Source organism: Gigantopelta aegis, unplaced genomic scaffold, assembly GCF_016097555.1.
Source record: "Gigantopelta aegis isolate Gae_Host unplaced genomic scaffold, Gae_host_genome ctg947_pilon_pilon:::debris, whole genome shotgun sequence".
In the NCBI taxonomy this organism is placed as follows: domain Eukaryota; kingdom Metazoa; phylum Mollusca; class Gastropoda; order Neomphalida; family Peltospiridae; genus Gigantopelta; species Gigantopelta aegis.
The window spans coordinates 74,590-92,418 of NW_024537128.1; the positions used below are offsets into that span (position 1 = coordinate 74,590).

At 35.6% G+C, this 17,829-nt stretch overlaps 1 protein-coding gene and 1 long non-coding RNA gene across 2 annotated transcripts in view; one reads left to right on the forward strand and one right to left on the reverse strand.

Annotated features, from left to right (window-relative positions):
* The window catches only part of LOC121367147, a 145,126-nt gene that overhangs the window by 54,441 nt on the left and 72,856 nt on the right, over positions 1-17,829 (forward strand). The window lies entirely within an intron of this gene.
* On the reverse strand, positions 1,942-8,149 carry LOC121367146. Its single transcript, XR_005957331.1, has 3 exons — positions 7,962-8,149; positions 6,007-6,057; positions 1,942-2,020 (listed from the first exon to the last, which is right to left on the reverse strand). It is a non-coding gene; the product is annotated as an uncharacterized LOC121367146 (long non-coding RNA).

Here is a 17,829-nt window from a genome sequence, read left to right on the forward strand (position 1 = left end):
AACAGTTAATGACGTTTGTACGCCTAGAAGTAGAAGTGACTAAACATCTAATGACCCAGATAAAACCACTGGAAGCTCAATTAGACTGGTCAGAGTCAAATAATTAAAAGGCCATTATTAACTTCTTGATAATTAAACGGCCGTTATTAACTTCTTTGTACATTTGTAAATCAAATGCAACAAGACCCCACCCCCACCACCCAATATAATCTTGAATAAGTAGTCATTTCCATGTTCTGTATTTTACCAGGACGTCTATTTGACTATTATCTGTGTGCATTTGTAACACTGATTTGACAGGTAAACTAGACTGGCCAAAGTCAAATAAGTGAAAGGCCGTTATTCAATGTAACAGAAGGAAAAACACAAAAACAAACGCATATCCAATTTGAAACAAGTAGTAACATACATGTATTTATTTATTTATGTAGTGAAGTGAAGTTTCTTATAAACAATTGTGTTCCCCCTTACCGAAATGACTTATATTTTTCACTTATAAGTGAAGTATAAGTCGTTAATACTTTTCAAGTATAAGTGACTTATAAGTAAACGATTAGGATTTTGTATGCAAATGAGGTATCACTTATACAAAGTATATGTGACATATAGGTGAAGTGTTAACCATATATATAAGTGAAGTGTAAGTCATTCGCTTATATTTAACAGAAGTATTAGATATATATAAGTGACTTATAAGTGAAATATAAGTGAAGTATAAGTGATTCACTGATATTTAACAGAAACTGCTGTATAAGTAAAGTATAGGTGAAGTATAAGTGATTCACTGATATTTAACAGAAACTGCTGTATAAGTGAAATAGAAGTGAAGTATAAGTGATTCACTGATATTTACAAACATTGCTGTATAAGTGAAGTATAAGTGATTCACTGACATTTCACAGAAACTGCTGTATAAGTAAAGTATAGGTGAAGTATAAGTGATTCACTGATATTTAACAGAAACTGCTGTATAAGTGAAATAGAAGTGAAGTATAAGTGATTCACTGATATTTACAAACATTGCTGTATAAGTGAAGTATAAGTGATTCACTGACATTTCACAGAAACTGCTATAAGTAAAGTATAGGTGAAGTATAAGTGATTCACTGATATTTAACAGAAACTGCTGTATAAGTAAAGTATAGGTGAAGTATAAGTGATTCACTGATATTTACAAACATTGCTGTATAAGTGAAGTATAAGTGATTCACTGACATTTCACAGAAACTGCTATAAGTAAAGTATAGGTGAAGTATAAGTGATTCACTGATATTTAACAGAAACTGCTGTATAAGTGAAATAGAAGTGAAGTATAAGTGATTCACTGATATTTACAAACATTGCTGTATAAGTGATTCACTGATATTTAAAAAAGAAGACTATAAGTGAAATATAAGTGAAGTATAAGTGACTCACCGATATTTCACAGAAACTGCAGTATAAGTAAAGTATAGGTGAAGTATAAGTGATTCACTGATATTTTACAAAAACGCTGTATAAGTGAAGTATAAGTGAAATATAAGTGAATATCAAAGGATGTGGTATGTGCTGTCCTGTCTGAGGTAAGATCATATAAAAGATGACTTGCTGCTTTTGAAACATGTAGAGAGCTTCCTCTGAAGACTATGGGTCAGAATTAATTATCAATTTAATTTTTTACATCCAGCAGTTGGTGATGAACTAATCATTAAACAAATGAAAATAGGCAGCAATCTGTCCTTGGAGGCCAAATTTCAATATTCTCAGGCAATTGCTGTATTAATGCCACCGCTTACACACCCTATCTGTAAACTAGCTGTCCACAAAACATAAAAATTGAAGCACAATAGTCTTAACAAACAAAGTGATGTTTCATTCTGACTCACTAATATATCTGAACAGTATATGCAAACAAATATTTTATAAATACTATATATATTTATTTCCAACAGTTAGATTGGATTATCTCACATCCATTTTCCTCAGTTATGTCCTGTTCAGTGTCATCTTGATATATGTCATCCAACATTCAGATGGGATTCTGAAAAACAAATGTAGTCTGGATAGATCTGCTATGTAATTAGCTATTGTTTATTATTAATGTAAACATTTAGTTCTTTCTGTTAGTTTTAAAAAGACTACCCTAGAGAATCATAGCGTACCAAGTTTCAGGTGTGGGGAATCAAAATTTCAAGAGAAAACAAACTAATTTTCAGTTACATTTTCAAGTTTACTTTTTTACCTGGTATCAATCAAATCTCAAGGATAAAACAGACTTTGAAATATTCAATGTTGACCTTTAATTTTAATTATGAAGAAATCAAAAAATAAAATACATGATATATATTTGAATCTAAAGAATCTGTACCAATTTTCAGGCCTACAAAATATAAACTATTACAAAAAGATAAAGGGTGTTGGACTGGGAAAGAAATAATGAAATTAAAAAACCCAACAACATACATTTGTCTACATGTATTAGTTTGTACATGTCAACTACATGTAGAGGCACTGATTTTCCGTTTCAGATTTTTCCCCTTTTCCGTTTCATAATGTTACAAATTCCGTTTTTTTCCGTTTCAGTATTAAACAAATTCTGTGTTTGTTTTACACACACACACACACACACACCGCAATTAATTGCTGGTATAAAATAAATAAATATGCAATGAGGCAAAACATGTCAGTAGTTTGTATTTATTTTTGGTACCTGGTGTCGATTGCTCACTACACGTTGACGATTTTCAGATTTGTTACAGGTCGTCCAATATGAGTATCATTGAGCGTCAGTTGCAGCTTTGTTTGAATAAGCTTCAACAATGGACAACTGACAATGGCTTTCGATTCTCAAAGTCAAAAACGGTCTGTATGCACTTCTGCCAGAAAAGAGGTCACCACCTAGACCCTCAGCTGTTTCTGGACAAAAGCCCGATTCCCGTGGTCGAGGAGACCAAATTTCTGGGAATTATATTTGACAGGAAGCTATCTTTCATACCTCATTTAAAATATGTTAAAAAGAAAGGGCTAAAGGCCCTAAATATTCTCAAAGTTATTGCCAGCCCAGAGTGGGGAGCAGACCGTAAGGTTATGCTCCGACTGTATCGATCTTTGATTAGATCTAAACTAGATTACGGCTCTATTGTGTATGGGTCGGCACGCAAGACTTACTTGCAGATGCTTGATCCAATACACAACCAGGGACTTAGGCTTTGTCTTGGTGCTTTCAGAACATCTCCTGTGGAAAGTTTGTACGTCGATGCACACGAACCTAGTTTGGGTGCTAGACGTGCAAAGCTGTCTCTGCAGTATGCTACCAAGATAAAGTCAATGCCAAAACACCCCACCCATAACGCTATCTTTGACAACCGATTTATGAAGTTGTTAGATGCGAAGCCAAATGCAGTCTGCACATTTGGTCTTCGCATTAGGCAGCTTTTATCTGCTTCCAACATTGATCTTTCAGACATTTTGGAAAAACACCTTCATATTTGTTTTGCCACCTTGGTGCATAAAACCACCTAAAATTGTGTTGGATCTCGTGCATCTGAAGAAAGATCGCACAGATCCAATTATTTATAACCAATATTTTATGGAAATAAAAGAGAAATACTGTGACTACATCCCTATTTACACGGATGGGTCACGGGATGGGAATTCTGTGGCTTGTGCCACAGTTTTTCCATCAGACAAAATAATCTCTATGAGATTGCCTGATATGGCATCTATATTTAGTGCCGAAACTTGGGCAATTATTAAAGCCCTAGAGGAAATCAAAACCTCTAGCTCCTCTAAATTTATAATCTATACCGACTCGCTTTCGTGTCTCCAGTCTTTACAATATATGAAGCTGGAACATCCCTTAATTGGGAAGCTGATACGAAAGTGTGTCTTTTTATCTATTAACAATAAGAATATTGTGTTTTGTTGGGTACCCAGCCATGTTGGCATCAGAGGCAATGAAGAGGCAGATTGTGCTGCCAAGTCTGCTTTGTCTTTGCCACGTGCCAATGCTGGTATTCCCTATAGTGATCTCAAACATCACGTAAATAATTATATCTTTTCTACTTGGCAAGATGATTGGAACGGTGCGGTCGCGAACAAGCTTCATTCTGTTAAGCCAGTCCTGAGAGAGTGGCAGTCCTCCTACAGGCGGTGCAGAAGGGATGAAATAGTCTTGTGTCGTGCTCGCATCGGACATACTTACATTACCCATTCATTTATTCTCAAGAAGGATCCTCCACCTCGGTGTGAGCATTGTCAGTGTACACTGACGGTGCACCATATTTTGGTGGAGTGTAATCATCTGATCCAGACTAGAAACGATATATTCGAAGCAAGGGATGTGGTGGAATCCTTTAGATTCCACCCTGAACTTGTACTAAAGTTTTTAAAAGAAACTGGATTTTATTCCAAATTTATATTTACTTTTGTGTAATATTTGATTTGTAACATGAATTTTACCTTTATAACAAATGTGATATGTATTATTTTGTACAGCTCTTTACACTGTCTTTGACTTAACATTTCAAATTTCATGTACCACCACACAGCTCTATACACTGTTTTTAACCTAACCTTTTATTTTTACCATTGTATGACACCCAATAGCCGATGTATTATTTGTGCTGGGGTGTCGTTAAACATCCATTCAATTCAATGGTTTAAATTTAACCACGAATACACCACGAGACAGACTTTGGACATTTTCGGTTTTCTTTACGATATGATCGGGAAAATAATTACAAACGATCACACTATAAACCACTTCCCTTGTATAATTTATTTTGAACAAAGCCTGGCATACAATATACAATTATGGCATTCCTTTGTGAGATCGGAAATATGGCAATGCCGCAAATGTTAAAAATTAATAAGCAAACATAACATAATATATCTTTCACTTGAGTAAATATCGGACAATTTTAGCTCACAATGTTCGGTTTTTCCCGTTAAATCGTCGGGAATAAGCGAAGAAAACACGACTGGTAAAACGTCTAGATACTCTACATTAAACATTTGACGTAACATACAAAGGTACTAGTGTCGTAGCGTAGCACAGGCAGATGTCGGTGTCCATAGTTTCTAGTTCGAAAAATAAATTTTAATTAATCAAATGCGCTAACGTTAAATAATGTTTTGGAAAAAAATCGGGAATTCCGTTTCAGATAGGTATTTCCACGATTCCGCGATCGCGGAAAATCAATGCCTCTATACATGTACATCATAGAACTGCATGCAACTCCTTTCAAGCTATAGGGGTAAAGCGCTCGATTGATGCACGGTTGACCCATGATCGATCCCTGTCGATGGACCCTTAGGGCTTTTCTTGTTCCATGACTGGTATATCGAAGGCTGTGGTATGTGCTGTCCTGTATGTGGGATAGTGCATATAAAAGATCCCTTGCTACTAATGTAAAATTGTAGCAGGTTTCTTCTCGCTTAATTAATGATTAATTAATCATCGGCTATTGGATGTCAAACATTTGGTAATTCTGACTCGTAATCAGCTACAGCTTTTCTAATACAGCAAAGGGTCTTTTATATGCACTTTACCACAGACAGGAAAGCACATACCACAGTCTTTGTCCAGTTGTGGTGCACTGGTTAGAACGAGAAAAAGCCCTGCATGCTTGTCAGTGACCATACATGTGATGTCAGATGCTGTTCAAATGTAAACTGGAAGTTACTTTTTTTATTATTAAAATGTTTAATTCAAGATGCTCACACAAGAATATGGGCAGACATGGAAGAATTGAAAAAAAAAAAAAAAAAAAAAATTCTAATGTTAAGGAAAGTGTAAAAGTTATTATCCTGAAATAGATGTTTTAAAAATTACCAACCAACCGTCATGCAGAGATTGCATTTCCTACTAACCTGATAACACATATTAAAGTTAATTTCCAAGTGTTCTGGTATAATCAAACATTTCTGAATAATTATGTATAATGGCTTATGACATTGAACGACCACCCCTTACACATCAAGTCATGCATCTTAAAACAAGATTATTGTTTGTTAAATACACACCAGTCACAAATATTTCCATAATATGATGACCAGAATGTGCTGACGATTTTTCTGAAGAAAAAAAAAATATATATATATAAACTTGTGTTTCTTGTAATCAAAATAAATGTCCATTTCATCCTCATGCAAACCAATCCATCCCCAAAGGTATGTCAATATTCTATCCAAGAATTTTCCTGTGTCAGTTTAAGAGTTTTATAGTTTTTTTCAAAAGAGAAGACAAGCATTTTGAAAAGAAATTAACTGGCATGGGGCGAAAAGGCTTGATACCACACCCCAGTCAAAGTAATATGAAACAATTTTTATAATATAAATACAAAATGCAACCAAAGATGTGTTGTAAATATTTGGGGGCATCCATACCGACAGTTGGGGGTGAAGTGAACAGAGGAGTAAACGGGTAACACAAAATATAATGGTATAAATATTTTAATTTTATATATATTCTCAGCAAACAATAAGTATGCATCGATTGGCAATTGTTGCACGATTTCGTATGTATTTCATCTTGGTAAGTGGTATCCTGTTGTGGGATGGTGCATAGATAAAAATACATTGCTACTAATTAATTTTTAGCATGTTCCCTCTCAAAAATTATGTCAAAATTACCTGTTTGACATCCAATAGCCAATGATTAATAAATCAATGTGTTCTAGTGGTGTCTTTAAAGAAAACAAACTTACTTTTTGTATAGAGAATGAATCCATGACCTTTTGCCCCCAGTTTGGCCTGTTCCCTCCATGTACCAGTTCGCCCCCAAATCCCAATTATTTGTTACTTTTAAACAATTACTGTATTTTTCTTTAGAGGCATGTTAAACCGTGTGTGTTTGTGTGTGTGTGTGTGTGTGTGTTTCTTTTCTTAGAGGGATTGTCGTCTTTCCACAATTTGGTTCGATCCTGAGTCAGTCCGGGCACATTAATTGACATAATCACCAGTTTAATTAATTAATTAATACATATAAATCTTTATGGGGGTGAACTGGTACCTTTGTGGGGGCGAACTGGTTAAGCACGCGAGGGCGAACTGACATCCGATTTTTGGGGGAGAAACGTCTGGTACCCTAAACAATTGAGGTTTATTGTAGCCCAAACCAAATTTTACTTTCAAATAATTAATTTTGTATGTATGAAAAAAATATGAATGCATGACGTTGTGATCCCAAGCCTGATCACCAGAAAGGATTATGAAATATACCGGTACACATTATGTTGCTTAAAATTATAAAACAAAATGTTTTATAAGCTTAAAAAAAATATAATAACTATCTCTAACCGTACATTGATTCTAACAAATATTTTTATAATTTGTTGTGGGGAGGGGGAGGGGGGACATTTTTATTACCTAACATAATATTAGGGGAGGGGCGAACCCTCATAGTTGGGGGTGAACTGACGGGGCGAACAGGTTTGGGGACGAAACATGTTACCCAAAAACAATATATATTACTAAGTAAAATGAAAAATGACTGCTACTTGTGATACTTTAAATAAATTAAACAAATTAAAACTAAATTAATTTGTAAACAAAGACTGCTGACCTATCAGAGTACGTGAAACTGGTCATGTGACCTAAATCGCCAAAAAAATGCATTACTATCATTGTAAAAATCTGTACCCATCGGTGAAATAACACCACTTTTTCTATAATAAATGCATCAATTTGGCATCTTAAAATATTTATTTTGCATTTAAATGTATTATTTATGATGTCAATGTGATCTATGTGTATTTAAATTGCCCCCGAAAAATATGCCTTGATCGGCCATTTTGGAAATTTTCTGTGTCATGACCCAATGTTGCATCATGTAGAACACGTTGCATCATGTAGAACACGTTACATTCGTTCGATTGTCATCAAACATCACACAATATTAGAACAAATACAGTTAAAGATGTCAACTTATATATTAAAGGTGTCTAAAATAAGTAAGAAAATAGTAAAATCATGTTTACCTTTTTTCCCTTCCAAACGTGACGAAAATAGTAGGACATCCGAAACTTGACCGAAGTTCTTCATTTTCCGCCATAGCCAAGTATTCAGTAATAAACTGTGATTCTTTCTGCTCAATCAAAATGATCTCAAATCCAATTCATAGTGCAAAATACACAATGTTTTGTCATTATTTATTATTAAATTTATTTGGGCAAACTGCAAATGGCGCGTTTTTTCCTGTTGTTATCTCTAAGCCAATCAAATCCCAGGTATGACTGTTCATATTATCGCTTTTAACCTTCGTTCGTCTTTTAAGACGACACAGACTTATAATAATAATTATTATTATTATTATTATCATAATTATGTACTAATCTAGCACCTTTGTGGCCTTCTGTCTATTAAGCATTATAAATGATTACTCTGCATATAATGAAATAAACAATGTAATAACAAAACACAACGTAATTATTATCCAGATTCCAATTAATTGAATTATAAATAAATAAAATTTAAACATACAGATTCCTGAGTAAAGATTTCACTAAACATTTTCAAGAGCCAGTGTTATGCATAATTTTATACTGTCTTTATTATATTATAAATGAAAGTAATTACGTTTGCAAATACATTTTAAAACAGACTTACGGTGACCGATCTAGTCGGATTATGTATGCGACATAACACAGGTCCGTACGCAGGGTGATGTGGGGGGGGGGGGGGGGGAGGAGGTGCGATGAGTGCATATGGCATCACCATTTTTTTAATACCAATGCTCACATTTTTTCTAGCGAATATAGATATGTTACCTAAAGGTGTGGGTATTTTTGTTTGTTTTTTTGTGATGATCCTATCACGAAGAATTCGCGCCCCCCCCCCCCCCCCCCCCAAAAAAAAAGAAGAAGAAATCTTGCCTATGGATTGTAGTTTCAATAAATGGATTTGTGAGGACCAGGGATGGGAGTGATACACCAGCTTACTTTATTTTTCTTCCTTGTGATTTAACAAAAAAACTAACATTTTTATTATTATGTGTGTAAAGATTCAGATTACAAAACCCAAAACAAAATCAATCTTAATAAATAATAGACCAAAAGTAATGATACCTGAAAGGGGGGGGGGGCACAATCTGTTATAGTAATATCAATTCATTTTAATTTGGTTTTTGTGCCTATTTTCACACAATCTGGTAAAAAAAAAAAGTGGTGGTGGGTGGGTGTGAGACGTACAGCATGAATACAGCATGGCTAGCTGGAACAGCACCGACAGCAACTGCCATATGTATGTGTGTGTCTGTATTTTTATAATAACAACAAATTAACAATAATTATGATTTTTTTTTTTAAACAATTTTTATTGACTTTATTGTTTTTAAATTATTTATTTTATTATTTAATTGAAATTATAATTATATTATTATTTAGCAGCAATATATAATATATATATATATATATATATATATATATATATATATATATATATATATATATATATATATATATGAGATGTGAGTGGTAGCCTACCCTGTAATATTTAGTTTTTAGCCCCCCCCCCCCACCCCCTAAAATAAATCCATACTGTGATCGATAAACATTGTGATGGGGATCACACACACACACACACACACCACCACCACCACCATCATCAGCTACTTTTTACAGATCTTTATTACGACAGTTGTGGGGAGTCTATTGAAAGTGAGGAGGTAGTATGGGATAATTACAAGATGATCCTGTTTTAATCATATATAACCATATGTATCAATATATCTTGTAATTATCCCATACTACCTCCTCACTTTCAATAGACTCCCCCACCCCGACATTGTTTTTTTTTAAAATTATTTTGTTTTTTTTAAATTATCGTAAATACTATCTAAATCTGCTACATGTATGTTTGGTTGTTTAGCCACTGTTCCCAATGAATTCGATAAATCCTGTGAGAAGTTATGAATTTTTAAAAAATAACCATGAAAATGTTTTGGACTTAGTTTTTTCCCTGTTCATTTGGAACACATCATTTCCTTTGCAAAAAGACTATCTCCAAACTAATTGTTCACTTATATTTCACTTATAGAAACAAACAAAAAATGTCTTAATTCCAGTTCACTTATACCACTGATAAACCACTTATAGGTGAAATATATGTGGAGTATCAGTGAAGTATCAATAAACCATTTTTTTCACTTATACTTATACACACTGATACTTCACTTATACCAATATATAGGTAACTTATAAGTGGCGTATAAGTAAAGTATATTCCACTTATAAGTTTGTATAGGTTATTTCCATAAGGGAATGTCTTTCTATTGTATGAAATGCATTAACTGCGGAAAGATAAAACTCCAGAGAGCTTGAGATGTTTATTTATGAGCTCTCATTCCTCTACTGTAGTTTTTCCCTGTCAATACTTGATCAGCGGCTACAGGACCAAGCAGATCAGATTCTACCCATATTTCATGTAAACCCGACCCTTTCATGTGATCACCAATAACTTTCAAATAGTTCATTGCGATGTGTAACCCTCCCATTCTTGGTATTAGGTTCTCTTTGTATTCAGCTAGGTACTGCCCATTTCAAATCCATAAGTTTGAAGTATATAGTGCCTGATCAACAGTAATGACTGTATATTTTTGTTGTAACTTCTCAGACACATGCATACACCTCTGCACAACAGTGTTCAATGTATCAATATCATGAGCTGGAGCTTGAATAATGGGCATATACCCGACGTTAGTTAATTCGGGATCAGCTGTACTGATTGACTGATTGAAAGCTGACCAAGATGGAGGGCAATCTTTGTCACTTCGACTGAAGTGAAAAGCCAGATCAGTGGCTCTAGCATGCCTTGTGGAATCTGTTTCAGATTCAGTAGACCAAAACACATTTTCGTCTACAATGTTTGGAAAAATGGGTGTTGTTTTGCCTTCGATGATACCAGCAGGTACTATTTTATCCATTAAGTCTGGAACTTTAAAAGTTTCTCTCCCAGTAACGGAGATTTCATCCAATTTCAAACAGTGATCTTGTCGTCGCTGCCATGCAGCTACATGTGTACTTGTGTGGCATGGAACGTGTTCAACCCATCTAGAGTAGAATCACTGATGTCAATGTTATCTGCTGTGAAGTGTGTAAAAGTATTTTTGGATAGATTAGCTGGCGCAAAGTATCCAGTCATTGGATCCATCAATTCTAGTGTTTTTTCTGCCAGTGCTGTGTCAAGTTTCAATGTGTCCTTGTAACTCAATGTGTGTCCAGCACTGTAAAACAGATTTACTAACTGTTTTGATCTGGCTACTTGGTGCAAAGTGCAAGCAAGCCCAATATCTTTCGGTGTCTATTTTTTACCATCACTCACACCGTAAACAATGTCCTGAGCAACGCTTAGAATTTTGGATTGTTTATCACACACAGGTTGATCATAATCACATTCAGCATCTACATTTAGTAGTTGCTGACCTCCATACAGCAAGTTCAGAAACATATAAAGACTCTCTGGTACACAGTGTATCGCATCATCTTCGCTGATATTGAGGCCTGCATGTCCTTTCTTTGAAAGCAAATCTTTTCGCATTTTTAGAGCTACATGTACCAAGGAAATGAAATTACTGTCCATTGATTCATATTTTGGTATCATTAGCTCTTCGTCTTGATCATATTTCCTTTCATGATGAACATCACCAATTATGTTATGAACACAAGCATGTGGAACAAGAAGCACCTCCCTTTCAGGATTTTCTCTGTGTAGAGGACTGACAAACTGAAAGTGATAATGAAGTTTTTCTGTAAGGTTTCTTTTGAATGACGATTTTCTAGACCAGTATGAAGATGGTAATACAGAGATGTTTCTTCACGAGTATAGTGTACCGATGCCATACATCAGATAGTTGCAGGATTTGTGATTGTTTTGCTGCATACTCCAGTTCTCGGGTCAGAAATATCATCGCAAGATCAGTACTTTTTCTTTCTGATTTGCATTTTTGTGCTTCATACTGAAATGTGTTTATACATTTTTTATGGTATTTTCCTTCAACTGCAATCAGATCATTACACTTGATAGTCGCACACGCATTTTGTTGTCAAATTTAGCATCATGTAAAATCCTATCACTAACTTGAAGTGTTGCGACGTTAAATAGTTTACCCATGATACTGTGTTGGCAGAACATACACAAATCCCAGTTGATAGGCTTCGTCGATTTCCTCGAAGAGTATGGTGATGGCCCTACAGTGCATTCTGGCGCTGATGGAAATGATGATGCAGGTGATGTTGAAACGGGAACATTGCTTCTCAAATGCTCGGTTTCTTTTTCAAACTTTGATTCTAGTGTTCGTATATATTTCGGGTGTGTGAATAGAGAGTAGCATTTCCTGTGACACATAATACTAACTCCTGGTTTGAGCTTCTCAATTCGATCTATTGCATCATAATTTGATACATCTCTGAAACTTTCTGATTCGAGCATGCTCTTTGAGAGTATCAATACTTTTTTTCTTTCAAGGACATCAGCTTTAGTGTCTTGACAAATAATACACTTATCTGAGCTGTCCTGGTGACGTCGTTTCAGACTGTTGCTGGACGCCATACTCAGATTAAAAATAATATTAATCGAAAGAAAAGTGTACACAATGTCAATAGTGGATAATTAAAACAAAAAGAAAAAAAAGGACCGTAGCAACTAACTTAACCCCACCTATTCTTCTCCCTCACATCCTAAACGGTTACACACCAAGAAAAACAACCAACTATTTCTATACAATTATTTCTATTTTATTTCTCAAATTTCGCAGGTGTCCTCCATCTTAGAAATTTCGGAGCAGACTGGCCGTTTTCGTTGCTATAATCTTTGGTACTAAAAGTCTCACGTACATTATTATAATTAGAAAAGACAAATGCCCTTTCTCAGAATACATTATGTTAATAATTTAATTGAAGTTTTAGCAACTACACTGGTGTTTGGTACGTGTTTTGGTGTATTATTATACTTGGCTACAATGTATTTTTAATACAATCCTATTTCCGAAGATGGTCAATTTGTTTTGGTCATTTTGACCCTCAAAACATCATTTTTGAGATGCCAACATAATTTTTCGGATTCAGCATACCCAAATTAGGTTAGAAAAGTATGTGGGATATAATCCTAAAGAAATGCTCACACATCGATAAATAAGCATGTTTCTGAGAAATGGGACCAGACTACATGTAATTATACATATATAATTTTCGGCAAATATATATATATATATATATATATATATATATATATATATATATATATATATACAGTCAAATCCACTTAATTGGATGTCGGATTATTGTATATTTCGGATATTTGAATATGTTTGTCCTGCACGGAACCATTTGCCATTATGACAATACAAAATCCAACGGTTAATTGGATGTGTTTTTTAACGTGTTTTCGGATATTTGAATATAAAATTATTCTTGCCGAATGGCAATTGCATGTAAAACATAGGAAAGTTTGTGTTACTTGATGTGTTTTTGTAAAATTTATGATCGTACATAATACCATACTATCGTACATGCAGAAATGAATACTTTTAATTTTATTTAATTTCATTGTTAAAAAAAGAGAAAAGACTTACAACAAACTTGTTTTCTTGTTTCTTAAATTATTTCGGATGACTCGTTATTAATCAATACATTTCCTAATTACATCGTAATTAATCCATGAACTCTGAGATTCATCTCAAATCTGACCCAATGGCCGAGACAATGCAGGACAATCAAGGATCAAAGTCGGTCATTCCCACCTTGTTGGCGGCCATGTGCGTTCCGTAAGCAGGCATCCCTTAATCTCATGTTGGCCACTTTTGAAGCAGTGTATGTTTAATCCATAAATAAACACTTGTCAGATATTTTTTTCTATGAATTGTCAGTGACAGTAACAAACAAAAGCCGTTTGCTACTAGTGTTATTTTTAGCGGGATCTTTTGATCACGTGATTTTTCCTCTGCAGCTCACAATGTGAGTCCCCATTTTGGGTGACCGATTATGGTGATTACTGTTTAAATTGTTAAATGCCGACAAAAGGTAAGTTGTAGGAGATTTTCTGAGCAAGTTGGATTAATCATCTTTTGGCTATAACTATTGACAAGAACTCTTTTTTTTTCACAATGTCAACATGGCAAATAAAAAGAAACGAAACGATTTATCTTTGGCTCAGAAATACGACGAGATATGTGCCTAGTATCTCGCCAATGCTAACCCAGAACGAAAAAGACAGAGAACAGGAAAAGCAGCCAATGTGGAGAAGGCCTTATCAGAATGGTTTTCCGTTGCCAGACAAAAAGACATTCCAATATCGGGCCCAATATTAGCGTTTGTGTTTGTGTTTTTCCTTCTGTTACATTGAATAACGGCCTTTCACTTATTTGACTTTGGCCAGTCTAGTTTACCTGTCAAATCAGTTACAAATGCACACAGATAATAGTCAAATAGACGTCCTGGTAAAATACAGAACATGGAAATGACTACTTATTCAAGATTATATTGGGTGGTGGGGGTGGGGTCTTGTTGCATTTGATTTACAAATGTACAAAGAAGTTAATAACAGCCGTTTAATTATCAAGAAGTTAATAACGGCCTTTTAATTATTTGACTGTGGCCAGTCTAATTGAGCTTCCGGTGGTTTTATCTGGGTCATTAGATGTTTAGTCACTTCTACTTCTAGGCGTACAAACGTCATTAACTGTTGCCTCTTGTATTTATCAAGTTTATAGACAAACTTGATAATGATAACAGTCACAATATGGAACTTGGAATCAGTATTTTATTAACACAAAATACTTAACTGTTTCTGACGAAAATTCCACATGTCATGAGGCCCAAATTGGGAGAATCGTAATTAGGGTTTGCATAAATCAACAAGAGGTCTTAATTGGTTTATCGTATGTTGAAATTGTACCTTCGGTTTATTGAATATGTTGCTTATTTGAATATAATTTTGTTGCACGAGGCACATCCAAATAAGCGGATTTGACTGTATATATATTTTTTAAAGGCCGTCGTTTAAAAGTTATAAAACTATGTCGAAGCTGTAAACGATCGATAGGAGTGTGCTTTGTTTCGGTTCACTACCACTCCAACTTGACCCGACCTCGTTTGAATATGTAATTTTTGCACACGGCATGCTAGTTAGGTTACAGAGAAACGCGTGTTTTGCAATCGAGTAAGTAGATCATAGGGTGATAAAGGGACGCCATCTTGTTCGCACCAACTTGATAAAATATCATCATATATTTTTATGAACTCCAGACCCCAGAGATTAATTTCAGCCTTAATGACAAATGTTATATTTCCGGCCCAGGTTACTAAAAAAACTTAGGCTCCTTTTCAGCCTCTGCTGCAGGACTATTCTACTTCGATGCCCGAGTGCTATATTAATTACTTATCAAAACAACAAAACAATCAGCATCTGTATCTACAGAAGTTGGGGAGTGGGGGGGTAGTTAGGTTATTGACATGATTAAAAGATGGATTTAAACATTTGCATCTCCCTAGTTCGTAGGAATGATACATGATAAAACTAGTACCTAAGGTACATGTATGATGGGTCCTAGGATCACTGAGATCAGTGGCCAACAGCAGTTCGTGATCTGTTGATGCAGGAGATTTATTCTTCATACCAGGATAACAGTAACCAGAACTAGGTCACTGTGACCTACTTTTCATGCATGACTGCACATTAAAGGAAATCCTTGTCCAGGCAATATATTCCTTGGGTCATTCCATGTCAGATCGCCCAATGGATTAAACCCTGCCTTCCAATTTCAATGAAATTTGGTATATATGGTTATTTTGCCCAAAACCCCTGAAATTCCCAGTTTCAGCTCAGTTGGACCGACGGTTTTCAAAATGTGGCCACCCTAATTTTAACTGCCATAACTCAGCAACCAGTGGTCCAGTTTTGACAAATAAAATATCATTGGAAAGGAAAAATCACACGGAATCCATACATGTCATTGTTTTTGACATTTGGGTAACATTCAGGTTGATGATCTTTTGACCTATATTTTGACCTTGTGGGACATGTAACCTTGAGATCTGATGTTATCTACAACATATAAAAAAAATGGAGGTGAATTTTTTTTCATTAGTCAGCAATTTCGAATTGAAATAGGTTTACCTACTCTTGTTTTATACTCTCTGTGCATATACTGTACAAGTATTTAAGCACTGTTAAATGTACATGTATCAACACTGTAAATGTCATGAATGTTACAACAATATAGTCCAGCAACCAACTGATTAACATTAATGTTTTGAAATACTGCTTAATTATCAAAACCATCTAACCCTAACCCCTAACCATTGAAAGCAGCACATCCAAACCAGAAAGTTGGCTTTTTTGCTTTAGGGTGTATACTACCAAATCAAATACGACAATAGTAACATATGTGGCTAAAACTCTACGGATATAAATACTACCACCCCTCACCCTTAAAGTGAATAAGAAAAAATTGAGGGTCAAGTTGCTCATTTCTGAGATAACGGGTAGCGTCTATGACTATTCTAGTTCCGCACAAAATTCGAGTACTTTTTTATTACAGGTACCCATACATGTTTCAAGCACAAGGCTACTTGACACAGTGGTACTAGATGAAATAAAATTGCATACATTTTTTGCCCAGATGAAATTATTTGTTTTTACAACCAACACACTTGCATTTATGACCAATCACAGGACTTGTGGTGTTCACTTCTCTTTCAAAAGTTGGGTGCACCTCGAAATTTGACCCAACCGGAAGTTATTTGGTTTAGTACTATCTGTAGCTACTGTTCGGCCAAAATGGTGTGTATTTGCAGGGTCTTCAGGGACTCACTCAGTTTGCTGTGCTTCTGTGGGATCTGATGTCTTAACGCTGTTTGTTCTTGTGAGGAGGATTTTTTTTAACAGGTGTGATGATTTAACTGATGTGGATGAGGTTACAAAAAGGCAGTGGGTTAGTGTTGATTGAACTTGTTGAGTCGAAGGAAGGAAATATTTTATTTATGGTTATATGGCATCAGACATATGGTTAAGGACCACACAGATATAGAGAGAGGAAACGTACTGTCGCCACTTCATGGGCTACTCTTTTTGATTAGCAGCAAGGGATCTTTTATATATCATGACGCACTCTCCACCGAATCTGTAAACTTGGGCGATGCAGTTGTTGGCAAAACGTTCATTGCGGTGTCTGTAAACACGTTGTCATTCATCATGTCACTGTAGAAGGAAACATGACTCGTTGCTGGACCGTAATCGCTGCCAGTTTCCCAAGTTTCACCCCTGGACATTCGTGCACTAGCGAATACATAAATGTAGATGTTGACGTTGCAGGACGGGGCCAACATACGGTCTCATAGCCCGTAAACCAGCTTCTCGAAATCGGTTCCGAATGGTTTGTGCAGACACCCTTCTCAAACCAGGTATGCATCCAGCAGTGTTCGTAGCAGTTCTGTGACGCAAGTGCAGAACCCGGATGTAGCGATCTTGTGCTGCAAGGTCTTTCACTTCTGGGCCGGTCTTCAGCTGATTGAAACTGCTGGTACCTGTCCCAGAGACGTAAAATGGTGCTCTGATGGACGTTCATGTGGCGTGCGACTGCTGACTGCAATTCACCTAACTGGAGGCGGCCTATTGCAATGTTTCAATTCGGCAGGCTTAGTCTTGGCATCTTGTAACTCGTCTACGTCGAAATGGAAATGAGGCATCATTGCGAGCATTGCAGCTTTAAATACCCATCACTACCCCAATCTTTCCCCCGAGTTTCACGTGCATTCACCAGAATCTGACCATTTCATGCCAATTTCCTGCAATTGTTGCACAACATGCCGTAACGTGCTTTGAATTTGTTTTAGGGTGCACTTGGGCATGCTG